Source organism: Ictalurus furcatus, chromosome 13, assembly GCF_023375685.1.
Source record: "Ictalurus furcatus strain D&B chromosome 13, Billie_1.0, whole genome shotgun sequence".
NCBI classification, from domain to species: Eukaryota; Metazoa; Chordata; class Actinopteri; order Siluriformes; family Ictaluridae; genus Ictalurus; species Ictalurus furcatus.
Genome location: NC_071267.1, coordinates 4,477,825 through 4,492,255, shown reverse-complemented (window position 1 = coordinate 4,492,255; position 14,431 = coordinate 4,477,825).

Below are 14,431 nucleotides of genomic sequence, written 5' to 3'. Positions count from 1 at the left end.
GAGCACTTCACACTCTTATTAGGAGTAACAGTCTGCTGTACAGGAAAGTAGAGTGTGTATACTGGGAATACAATGTTTCTATGTTTGGTGCACCTTTGTGTCATTGTGACTCTGTGCAGTGTGAGCTCTGGCTTCAGCTGTCGATGGATCAATCCTAAATTCAAGCAGCATCATGGGGAATGTTTAGCACTGCTTAGAGAAATGGTGAGTCTTACTCATCTGTCTACCTATCTGTCTGTCTGTCTATCTATCTATCTATCTATTCTTTTGCTATCTACTGTATCAGTGCATTCTGTTTGTGGAAAATGTAACATTGTAATATTCTGTGTTTTTGTTCCTACAGGGAGAGGAAATCAGCGTCAACTCCTCCATCCCAGATAACTGGCGTCACTGGTTCTTTAACCAAAGCCATTCTCAGGTTAATATATTAATGATGCCGTTCACATACACAAACTGTTGTTCTGATCCTGTTATCCTGTGTGTACTCTACCTTCATCTTCATCTCCATCCTTCTTCCTCAGCCAGAGAAACAGATCTGGTTCATCGTTCAGACTCTGGATGAGGTCTCTCGTTTATTGGAAGATTCAGACTCTGTCTCCTGGAACAAGGACAAGCTGGACACTTTCTTACATATGCTGGATCTGCAGGCTAACGGACTACGCTCATGTGTGAGTGCTCCATTTATCAATGCTTTCTCTAAATGTATCCACCAGGTGTGGAATGAATATTGTACAGTAAAGTAGAGCTGTGGTTTATAGCCTGAATTTTACTCAAATTAAAAAGGATGATCCAAGCATAAACGTTCTCTTTCTATAACCCTGGATTTGTTTAAACACAGCTCGAGCACCAAATGAAAAAGAACAAAAGATTGCCCTTATACTTCAAACGACTAAGAGACCTCACCAAGAACGACAAGGTAAACAATTATCTCCACTTCCCTTATTCACACTTACAGTGACAGAGGGAGAAAGATGTTTAATATAAAGGTGTCTTCATGTTAAAATTTCGGAATTTATCTTTACAGCAGGAGAAGAACGAGGCCTGGGAGTGGATCAGAAAAGAGCTGCTTCAACTCTTCGTGCTGTTCGACTTTTTCCCTGCTCTCTCTGTGAATCGTGCTGCAAACGACATTCAGTAATCAGTTGAAGTTGTGCAGTGGTGACCAGAAGGTTGTGAGTTCAAACCCCAGAACTGCCAGAGAAAAGCTGTTGGCTTTTGTAAAAGACTCTAAACCTACAACTGCTCAGATTTTGCTAGAATTGGATTTTCCTTCACTTGTCAGTGCTTTGGATCAAAATGCATTTGAACAGTTCAGTTTGTATTAATCTTTCAGTGTTGCTCTACTCAAAATCATAGAAAGCTAAATTAGCAATGTATTTCAGTTTCATGACACATTTTCAACTGTTACATGAAGTTTTCTTTAGCTATTAATTTAGTTTTAGTGATATTTTGTTTTATTTAGAAAGGTATGTGTCTGTTAAATGATAAAACTGTGATTATGCTGTACTTTTTAATCGATATCTTTAGCATATATATATTTAACGTATTTATTTATTTATTTTGTTTATTTATTCATTTATTTGTTTGTTCGCTTGTTTGTTGATTAATTGATGACGTATGTCTTTATTCATGCATTATGCCCCTGGACTGTGAACATATTGAACATGATTTGTATAAGAAATATATGAAATTCATGAAGATGTCTATTAAGATATTATAACAGTTTCACTGCTAGTGAACGCCTGATAATAAAAATGACCTTTAAATACAAAAATGACTCAGTAATGTGAGTGTTTTTCATTTATTACTAAATACAAACTTTTTTCAAAAAATAGCAAAGATGAACACTTTTTGTATAAAATATTAAAAGTAATCACTTCTTGCTGAAAGTATAAAAAGTAAAATCTTTTCACAGCAATAAATTTAAAATTATCTCCATTATCTAAAACTATTATTAATAATTCTTTGTGTAATGTAGTGAAATTTCTCAATATGTGGCTGATGTCTACCAGAAATCAAGTATCTGAAGATATTACAAAAATATATGAAGACTTTATGTCTGAATGTGACCAAAAAAATTACTGTTGAAGAATTAAAGATATGTATTATGACTACCAAAGATAAAAATGCAGATTCTAAAAAATATTTATTGATCATTTATTACCATACTCATTCCCATAATTCCTAAACCAAATAAAGTGAAATTATACATAGAAAATTGGACACCGATTAGTCTTTCCAATAATGTCACTAAAATATTTGCATCTGTTTTTGACAAGATGTTAAAAAGAGATTTGATGATGTGACTGATAAAGAACAATAAGCAATAAGACACATAAGCAATAACATTAGATTAGTATTAGATATGATTGAGTGTAGTGAGTACATATTAGATGAAAGCTTTATCATCCTTGTGGACTTCTACAAAGCATTTGATAAAATTAGACATTCATTTATGTTTAAAGTTATAGATCGATTTTGGACTTGGCAGATATTTGATGAAATCAAAACATCTCGTAAAGGGTGTAATTAATCAATTAAAGTAGCACATGGTACTACACCTACATTTCTGATGAGATGGGGAATTACACAGAGTTGAACAATAAGTACCATGAAGTTTTAACTTATTACACAAATTATGGCTTTACATCTTAAAATGGGACAATTTCAAGGTACATTGGTGTTAGGTAAGACGCTTAATTTCTTAAGCATTACGTCAATTTGCCAATTATACAACAATATTTTTACACCATAAAAAGAATATAAAAGCAACCGAATGAAAACAAATTCTCTTGAGTATCTGGATTAAACAAGGATTTAACAAATCTGTCCTGTTGCCTATTAATACAGCAAAATGAAATCTATAGAAAAATGTTTAAATTTTATATGTATATACATAATTTAAACATTTTGCTTAAAATGTTTCTAAAAAAGACTTCAAAGGGTTAAGCAATCACAAAAGGAGAAAATAAATATTCCTATTAAGCTCACAGTTACTTATTTGGGTCACACAATACAATATAATACAAATGAACAAGAATGAAACAATATAAAGTTTAATCCTATAATTGACAGAATAAGTAAAATGCTTAATATGTTGCTACTGAGACACCTATCTATAAATGGGAGGGTTTTATTATCTAAAGCTGAAGGAATATCTAGATTTGAATACTGAATTACATTAAAGAGCACATTTAAAATAAAATGCTTAATTAATATGATCTAAGAAAATATTCCCAAGGTATCTGTTTAATTTAATAGATGGAATCGATTTTTTCCCCAACCACAGGTAAAACTGGCATAAGTACGTTCTTCTAGCATGGAACCTAGCATACAATTTTTTTTTTTTTCGTATATAGAATATTTTCTTTAATTAGGAAACAACACGATTATTCAATATGAAATCAAAACAATACCCTTTAAAAGTTTGATAATACCATTATTTTGGTTAAACAGCTTTTGAAGACAGAAGGTTACTTTATAGAGTGCATTTCTTGTTAAATTTGGATTTCCAGTCCCACCCAAAGACTGCTGTGGTTTTGAGGCTATACCTGGGAATACTTTACAGCTCTTCGGAAATTGTATAAATGATAGGTTTAACCACAACATTGACCATTTGAAAAATGAAATATGCTCATGGGAAGTTAACATGATAATTCAAAGATATACAAACAGATACATAAGGAAAACCTTCGTCAATGTAATGTGCTTCTTGTAAATCGTTTCAATCATATGATGCTGAAATAAGAATAAGATATAGACAATTTCTGACAAATGTTATATGACTAATAAAGTGGAAGAGGTTTCTTTAAAATTTGACATGTCTTGTAAAATGTCTGTTAGAAAAAATATAAATGGGATTTGTTGTATTGTATTGTTGCAGCTTCTGTAAATATTTAATAAATAAATGTGGTACTTATGTACATTCTCTGTTTTATGTTGTTTAACACATCTAGATGTAAATACCAGGAAATAAAAGCTGAAATCCTTCTCATATCAATCTTTTGATCTCAAGTCTAAATGTCTTCAGGTTCTAGCAACAATAAATGAATTGTCCTTGACTTTCCAATAGTTTCAGAGTGGACTGTTCTGGCACTGAATTAAAAAAATGATTGTACATTATCGAAGAAAATGCATACAGCTAGAATTCAGCTTTAAAATATCTTTCAGCACATGTCAAACAGGACTCTAAAAATGTGTTCATTATCCAATAATTTCATTCATCTATGCGCGATCTTCACCTTACCGACTTGTTTCCGGTTTGAACCTGAACCTTCTTTAATAAACTGTGAACAACTTTGTTGTACATCATCATTTCGGTGGTGTTTCACACTCGCTGTCTGAGGTCCAGTGCTTTCTGTTTCTCTTTCAGCAGAATTGTTCGGTAGGAATTTCCTCCAAGCTCCGGTGTGAATCTCACACACAGGTAAACACGTGAAGACCGCATGCTACTGTACTAAATAATATGGTGAAGTAGTACGTAGAACTAGGTGTCATACTACCGTCAAATACTGTTTAGTAAGGTAGTATGCTTTTCCTGACGTTCCCGGGATCTGGCCACGCCCATAATTTCGTCATCGGCGCTTACGTTGAGAAAGTTACCTGAATGACCTCAAGTTTAGAAATAAATATATTAACATTTTAGACAGTTACCCACATAAATAAATAGATAACCTGAGCTGATAAATTTAATCATACATAACTATAAACACACTCTCTCTCTCTCTCACACACACACACACACACTAGCGGTATGTGGTATTGCATAGTTACAGTGGCATTTGGTGTCATGGTTTATGGTCCAGAAAGTGAAATTTCGATTCGTGTGACTTTCTTTACATTGTACATTTGACTTGTTGCCTATAAATACTGAGTATTAACACTTCAGAAGATGCAGATAGTAAAGTGTAGAGCACTTCACACTCTTATTAGGAGTAACAGTCTGCTGTACAGGAAAGTAGAGTGTGTATACTGGGAATACAATGTTTCTACGTTTGGTGCACCTTTGTGTCATTGTGACTCTGTGCAGTGTGAGCTCTGGCTTCAGCTGTCGATGGATCAATCCTAAATTCAAGCAGCATCATGGGGAATGTTTAGCACTGCTTAGAGAAATGGTGAGTCTTACTCATCTATCTATCTATCTATCTGTCTGTCTGTCTATCTATCTATCTATCTATTCTTTTGCTATCTACTGTATCAGTGCATTCTGTTTGTGGAAAATGTAACATTGTAATATTCTGTGTTTTTGTTCCTACAGGGAGAGGAAATCAGCGTCAACTCCTCCATCCCAGATAACTGGCGTCACTGGTTCTTTAACCAAAGCCATTCTCAGGTTAATATATTAATGATGCCGTTCATATACACAAACTGTTGTTCTGATCCTGTTATCCTGTGTGTACTCTTCCTTCATCTTCATCTCCATCCTTCTTCCACAGCCAGAGAAACAGATCTGGTTCATCGTTCAGACTCTGGACGAGGTCTCTCGTTTATTGGAAGATTCAGACTCTGTCTCCTGGAACAAGGGCAAGCTGGACACTTTCTTACATATGCTGGATCTGCAGGCTAATGGACTACGCTCATGTGTGAGTGCTCCATTTATCAATGCTTTCTCTAAATGTATCCACCAGGTGTGGAATGAATATTTTACAGTAAAGTAGAGCTGTGGTTTATAGCCTGATTTTTACTCAAATTAAAAAGGATGATCCAAGCATAAACGTTCTCTTTCTATAACCCTGGATTTGTTTAAACACAGCTCGAGCACCAAATGAAAAAGAACAAAAGATTGCCCTTATACTTCAAACGACTAAGAGACCTCACCAAGAACGACAAGGTAAACAATTATCTCCACTTCCCTTATTCACACTTACAGTGACAGAGGGAGAAAGATGTTTAATATAAAGGTGTCTTCATGTTAAAATTTCGGAATTTATCTTTACAGCAGGAGAAGAACGAGGCCTGGGAGTGGATCAGAAAAGAGCTGCTTCAACTCTTCGTGCTGTTCGACTTTTTCCCTGCTCTCTCTGTGAATCGTGCTGCAAACGACATTCAGTAATCAGTTGAAGTTGTGCAGTGGTGACCAGAAGGTTGTGAGTTCAAACCCCAGAACTGCCAGAGAAAAGCTGTTGGCTTTTGTAAAAGACTCTAAACCTACAACTGCTCAGATTTTGCTAGAATTGGATTTTCCTTCACTTGTCAGTGCTTTGGATCAAAATGCAGTTGAACAGTTCAGTTTGTATTAATCTTTCAGTGTTGCTCTACTCAAAATCATAGAAAGCTAAATTAGCAATGTAGTTCAGTTTCATGACACATTTTCAACTGTTACATGAAGTTTTCTTTAGCTATTAATTTAGTTTTAGTGATTTTTTTTTATTTAGAAAGGTCTGTGTCTGTTAAATGATAAAACTGTGATTATGCTGTACTTTTTAATCGATATCTTTAGCATATATATATTTAACGTATTTATTTATTTATTTTGTTTATTTATTCATTTATTTGTTTGTTTGCTTGTTTGTTGATTAATTGATGACGTATGTCTTTATTCATGCATTATGCCCCTGGACTGTGAACATATTGAACATGATTTGTATAAGAAATATATGAAATTCATGAAGATGTCTATTAAGATATTATAACAGTTTCACTGCTAGTGAACGCCTGATAATAAAAATGACCTTTAAATACAAAAATGACTCAGTAATGTGACTGTTTTTCAATTATTACTAAATACAAACTTTTTTCAAAAAATAGCAAAGATGAACACTTTTTGTATAAAATATTAAAAGTAATCACTTCTTGCAGAAAGTATAAAAAGTAAAATCTTTTCACAGCAATAAATTTAAAATTATCTCCATTATCTAAAACTATAATTAATAATCCTTTGTGTAATGTAGTGAAATTCCTCAATATGTGGCTGATGTCTACCAGAAATCAAGTATCTGAAGATGTTACAAAAATATATGAAGACTTTATGTCTCAATGTGACCAAAAAAGTTACTGTTGAAGAATTAAAGATATGTATTATGACTACCAAAGATAAAAACGCAGATTCTAAAAAACATTTATGGATCATTTATTACCATACTCATTCCCATAATTCCTAAACCAAATAAAGTGAAATTATACATAGAAAATTGGACACCGATTAGTCTTTCCAATAATGTCACTAAAATATTTGCATCTGTTCTTGACAAGATGTTAAAAAGAGATTTGATGATGTGACTGATAAAGAACAATAAGCAATAAGACACATAAGCAATAACATTAGATTAGTATTAGATATGATTGAGTGTAGTGAGTACATATTAGACGAAAGCTTTATCATCCTTGTGGACTTCTACAAAGCATTTGATAAAATTAGACATTCATTTATGTTTAAAGTTATAGATCGATTTTGGACTTGGCAGATATCTGATGAAATCAAAACATCTCGTAAAGGGTGTAATTAGTCAATTAAACTAGCACATGGTACTACACCTACATTTCTGATGAGATGGGGAATTACACAGAGTTGAACAATAAGTACCATGAAGTTTTAACTTATTACACAAATTATGGCTTTACATCTTAAAATGGGACAATTTCAAGGTACATTGGTGTTAGGTAAGACGCTTAATTTCTTAAGCATTACGTCAATTTGCCAATAATACAACAATATTTTTACACCATAAAAAGAATATAAAAGCAACCGAATGAAAACAAATTCTCTTGAGTATCTGGATTAAACAAGGATTTAACAAATCTGTCCTGTTGCCTATTAATACAGCAAAATAAAATCTATAGAAAAATGTTTAAATTTTATATGTATATACATAATTTAAACATTTTGCTTAAAATGTTTCTAAAAAAGACTTCAAAGGGTTAAGCAATCACAAAAGGAGAAAATAAATATTCCTATTATGCTCACAGTTACATATTTGGGTCACACAATACAATATAATACAAATGAACAAGAATGAAACAATATAAAGTTTAATCCTATAATTGACAGAATAAGTAACATGCTTAATATGTTGCTACTGAGACACCTATCTATAAATGGGAGGGTTTTATTATCTAAGGCTGAAGGAATATCTAGATTTGAATACTGAATTACATTAAAGAGCACATTTAAAATAAAATGCTTAATTAATATGATCAAAGAAAATATTCCCAAAGTATCTGTTTAATTTAATAGATGGAATCGATTTTTTCCCCAACCACAGGTAAAACTGGCATAAGTACGTTCTTCTAGCATGGAACCTAGCATACAATTTTTATTTTTTTTCGTATATAGAATATTTTCTTTAATTAGGAATAACACGATTATTCAATATGAAATCAAAACAATAGCCTTTAAAAGTTTGATAATACCATTATTTTGGTTAAACAGCTTTTGAAGACAGAAGGTTACTTTATAGAGTGCATTTCTTGTTAAATTTGGATTTCCAGTCCCACCCAAAGACTGCTGTGGTTTTGAGGCTATACCTGGGAATACTTTACAGCTCTTCGGAAATTGTATAAATGATAGGTTTAACCACAACATTGACCATTTGAAAAATGAAATATGCTCATGGGAAGTTAACATGATAATTCAAAGATATACAAACAGATACATAAGGAAAACCTTCGTCAATGTAATGTGCTTCTTGTAAATCATTTCAATCATATGATGCTGAAATAAGAATAAGATATAGACAATTTCTGACAAATGTTACATGACTAATAAAGTGGAAGAGGTTTCTTTAAAATTTGACATGTCTTGTAAAATGTCTGTTAGAAAAAATATAAATGGCATTTGTTGTATTGTATTGTTGCAGCTTCTGTAAATATTTAATAAATAAATGTGGTACTTATGTACATTCTCTGCTGTATGTTGTTTAACACATCTAGATGTAAATACCAGGAAATAAAAGCTGAAATTCTTCTCATATCAATCTTTTGATCTCAAGTCCAAATGTCTTCAGGTTCTAGCAACAATAAATGAATTGTCCTTGACTTTCCAATAGTTTCAGAGTGGACTGTTCTGGCACTGAATTAAAAAATGATTGTACATTATCGAAGAAAATGCATACAGTTAGAATTCAGCTTTAAAATATCTTTCAGCACATGTCAAACAGGACTCTAAAAATGTGTTCATTATTCAATAATTTCATACATCTATGCGCGAGCTTCACCTTACCGACTTGTTTCCGGTTTGAACCTGAACCTTCTTTAACAAACTGTGAACAACTTTGTTGTACATCATCATTTCGGTGGTGTTTCACACTCGCTGTCTGAGGTCCAGTGCTTTCTGTTTCTCTTTCAGCAGAATTGTTCGGTAGGAATTTCCTCCAAGCTCCGGTGTGAATCTCACACACAGGTAAACACGTGAAGACCGCATGCTACTGTACTAAATAATATGGTGAAGTAGTACGTAGAACTAGGTGTCATACTACCGTCAAATACTGTTTAGTAAGGTAGTATGCTTTTCCTGATGTTCCCGGGATCTGGCCACGCCCATAGTTTCGTCATCGGCGCTTACGTTGAGAAAGTTACCTGAATGACCTCAAGTTTAGAAATAAATATATTAACATTTTAGACAGTTACCCACATAAATAAATAGATAACTTGAGCTGATAAATTTAATCATACACAACTATAAACTCTCTCTCTCTCTCTCTCTCTCTCTCTCTCTCTCACACACACACACACACACACACTAGCGGTATGTGGTATTGCATAGTTACAGTGGCATTTGTTGTCATGGTTTATGGTCCAGAAAGTGAAATTTCGATACGTGTGACTTTCTTTACATTGTGCATTTGACTTGTTGCCTATAAATACTGAGTATTAACACTTCAGAAGATGCAGATAGTAAAGTGTAGAGCACTTCACACTCTTATTAGGAGTAACAGTCTGCTGTACAGGAAAGTAGAGTGTGTATACTGGGAATACAATGTTTCTACGTTTGGTGCACCTTTGTGTCATTGTGACTCTGTGCAGTGTGAGCTCTGGCTTCAGCTGTCGATGGATCAATCCTAAATTCAAGCAGCATCATGGGGAATGTTTAGCACTGCTTAGAGAAATGGTGAGTCTTACTCATCTATCTATCTATCTATCTATCTATCTGTCTGTCTATCTATCTATTCTTTTGCTATCTACTGTATCAGTGCATTCTGTTTGTGGAAAATGTAACATTGTAATATTCTGTGTTTTTGTTCCTACAGGGAGAGGACATCAGCGTCAACTCCTCCATCCCAGATAACTGGCGTCACTGGTTCTTTAACCAAAGCCATTCTCAGGTTAATATATTAATGATGCCGTTCACATACACAAACTGTTGTTCTGATCCTGTTATCCTGTGTGTACTCTTCCTTCATCTTCATCTCCATCCTTCTTCCTCAGCCAGAGAAACAGATCTGGTTCATCGTTCAGACTCTGGACGAGGTCTCTCGTTTATTGGAAGATTCAGACTCTGTCTCCTGGAACAAGGACAAGCTGGACACTTTCTTACATATGCTGGATCTGCAGGCTAATGGACTACGCTCATGTGTGAGTGCTCCATTTATCAATGCTTTCTCTAAATGTATCCACAAGGTGTGGAATGAATATTGTACAGTAAAGTAGAGCTGTGGTTTATAGCCTGATTTTTACTCAAATTAAAAAGGATGATCCAAGCATAAACGTTCTCTTTCTATAACCCTGGATTTGTTTAAACACAGCTCGAGCACCAAATGGAAAAGAACAAAAGATTGCCCTTATACTTCAAACGACTAAGAGACCTCACCAAGAACGACAAGGTAAACAATTATCTCCACTTCCCTTATTCACACTGACAGTGACAGAGGGAGAAAGATGTTTAATATAAAGGTGTCTTCATGTTAAAATATCGGAATTTATCTTTACAGCAGGAGAAGAACGAGGCCTGGGAGTGGATCAGAAAAGAGCTGCTTCAACTCTTCGTGCTGTTCGACTTTTTCCCTGCTCTCTCTGTGAATCGTGCTGCAAACGACATTCAGTAATCAGTTGACGTTGTGCAGTGGTGACCAGAAGGTTGTGAGTTCAAACCCCAGAACTGCCAGAGAAAAGCTGTTGGTTTTTGTAAAAGACTCTAAACCTACAACTGCTCAGATTTTGCTAGAATTGGATTTTCCTTCACTTGTCAGTGCTTTGGATCAAAATGCAGTTGAACAGTTCAGTTTGTATTAATCTTTCAGTGTTGCTCTATTCCAAATCATAGAACGCTAAATTAGCAATGTATTTCAGTTTCATGACACATTTTCAACTGTTACATGAAGTTTTCTTTAGCTATTAATTTAGTTTTAGTGATATTTTTTTATTTAGAAAGGTATGTGTCTGTTAAATGATAAAACTGTGATTATGCTGTACTTTTTGATTCATTTCTTTAGCATATATATTTAACGTATTTATTTATTTATTTTGTTTATTTATTCATTTATTTGTTTGTTTTCTTGTTTGTTGATTAATTGATGATGTATGTCTTTATTCATGCATTATGCCCCTGGACTGTGAACATGTTGAACATGATTTGTATAAGAAATATATGAAATTCATGAACATGTCTATTAAGATATTATAACAGTTTCACTGCTAGTGAACGTCTGATAATAAAAATGACCTTTAAATACAAAAATGACTCAGTAATGTGAGTGTTTTTCATTCATTACTAAATACAGTTTTTTTTTTTTTAAAATAGCAAAGATGAACCCTTTTTGTATAAAATATTAAAAGAAATAAATTATTTAAAATATTAAAAGAAGTGATTCTTGCTGAAAGTATAAAAAAGTAAAATCTTTTTACAACAAAAAATTTCAAATTATCTCCATTATCTAAAACTATAATTTGTCACGTATCGTGACGCAATGGAGATAAGGACGGATGCAATCGCAGTTGAACAGGTTTTATTGAGAGACACAGGCAGGTTAATCCAAATCGTGATCCAAAAACGTAAAACGGAAACAGGTCGAGGTACAAAACATGAAACATTAGCTATGACTATGAACTGGGAGTGGAGAAACCAGCGTGAACTAAACTGAAGAATCTAAACATGAAACATGACATGGACAAGAACTATGATTATGACTGTGACTGTCACAATGACTAAGACTAAGACTAAGACTATGGCTAACTGTAGTAAGGAATCAATACTAAGGTTCTAATCTATCTAAACTACTCTAATATTCCGCGCTGTGTGCTGGGAGGTGCGCGGTATATATACAAACATAATCAGCCTCATAATGGCTGACGGCTGAGGGTAATTCAGACCCACGTGAAACAATAGCCAATGACAGAACAGGGAGGAGACATAACAGAAACATAACAAATGCACGTGTCGAAATGTGACGATTGGGAAAAGCAGGTGCTTGCGCACCTGCTCGTGCACGCGCGCTCACATGCTCCACAGCACGCTGCTTAAGGGGGAAATTGTGACATAATCAATAATCCTTTGTGTAATGTAATGAAATTTCTCAATATGTGGCTGATGTCTACCACAAACCTAGTATCTGAAGATATTAGAAAAATATACGAAGACTTTATGTCTGAATGTGACCAAAAAAAATACTGTTGAAGAATTAAAGATATGTATTATGTGTTACGAAATGAGACTATAAACAGAAGCAAGCGTAGATCAAAGTCTTTATTCTCAAACTGAAGTCAATAAACATGAAACGCGGTCTAGACTGGAAGAGATATCAAGTTTTAAACATGAAACTAGATTCGAGGGAAGGAACAAGAACAGGACACGAAAACAGGACCGCTTAGTCTACTTAACATATTCACCAATACATTTATTCATTCAGTTAATACTGCGCGAAGTGCACAGCAACACGAGGGCTTAAAATAACAAACATAATCTCTCTTGAATACAGACAGCTAGGACCAATCATGACACACCCTCGAACATCAACCAATACCTGAACAGGAAGAGAACAAAACCAAAACAAAGGCAGGTGTCCATAGGAAACAGTCCTCATTACGTAATCTTCTGCGCGTGCACTCTGCAGCTGTCCGTGAACGTCGATGCCGCAGCGCCATCTGCTGGCGAGATCGTGATTGAACCCTCCCCTCCAAAGGCGCTCCTCCTGGAATGCCAAAGAGCACCCCCCTCCAACGGCTGTCCTGGTCCCCTGTGTAACCTGCCCTTTGCTGCATCAGGAAACAGGGCGGCCTCCGCTGGGCAGCAAATAGGCAGAGCACCGCCTCCAACGTGGCTGGAGCTCGGGGCGATGTCCTCTGTGGGGCTAGAATGCTGGGCAACGTCCTCTGCGGGCTGGAGCTCGGAGAGACGTCCTCTGCGGGGCTGGAGCTCGGAGGAACGTCCTCTGTGGGGCTGGAGCTTGGAGAGACGTCCTCTTCCTCTGAGGGGCTGGAGTTCGGAGAGACGTCCTCTGAGGGGCTGGAGCTCGGAGAGATGTCTTCTGTGGTGCTGGAGCTTGGAGAGATGTCGTCTGCGGGGCTGGAGCTCGGAGAGACGTCCTCTGCGGGGCTGGAGCTCAGGGCGATGTCCTCTGCGGGGTTGAAGCTCAGGGCGACGTCCTCTGTGGGGCTGGACAGCGGGACAGCTTCCTCGGCGGGACAGTACAGCGGGACATCTTCCTCAGCGGGACAGGAGAGTAGGGCAGCTTCCTCGGCGGAACAGGACAGCAGGACAGCCTCTTCAGTGGGACAGGACAGCAGGACAGCCTCCTCAGTGGGACAGGACAGCAGGACAGCCTCCACAGCGGGACAGGACAGCAGGGAAGCTTCCTCAGCCGCACAGGACAGCAAGGCAGCTTTTTCCACTGGACAGGACAGCAGCGCAGCTTCCTCGGCAGGACAGGACAGCAGGACAGCTTCCTCAGTGGGACAGGACAGCAGGGCACTTTCTCCACTGGACAGGACAACAGGGAAGCTTCCTCGGCGGGACAGGACAGCAGCGCAGCTTCCTTGGCAGGACAGGAAAGCAGGACAGCCTCCTCGGCAGCCGAGACCTCCCCGCAGGTCTCCAGCTGGAGCTCTGAGGTCGCCATGTTGACCTCAGGCGGAGGCTCCGAGGTCGCCACGTTGACCTCGGGCTGGAACTCCGGGGCTGAGACCTCCTGCTGCTTGCGTTGTGCAGTGTAGTCCCCCAGCAGCAGGAAAGCCCAATAATCCAGGTGGCTCTGCTGCCTGCATAGCGTAGTGTAGTCCCCCGGCAGCGGGAAGGCCCAGTAATTCATGTGACTCTGCTGCCTGTGTAGCGCGGCATAGTCCTCCAGCAGCGGGGGAGGGGGAAATTACGCAGGGGGTGACGTGGCGCATGGCCCAGCTTGCAGCAGCAGCGCTCTTTGCTCCAGAAGGCGGTCGATCTGATCTAGGCGTTCGTTTATCAGTTTACTCTTTTCAGAGAACGATCGATGCCACTCCTCAAACTCAGCAGCTAGGGCAGCATTCATGTTGGTCTGCTGCTTCTGCGTGGTAGGCGCAGTATTCC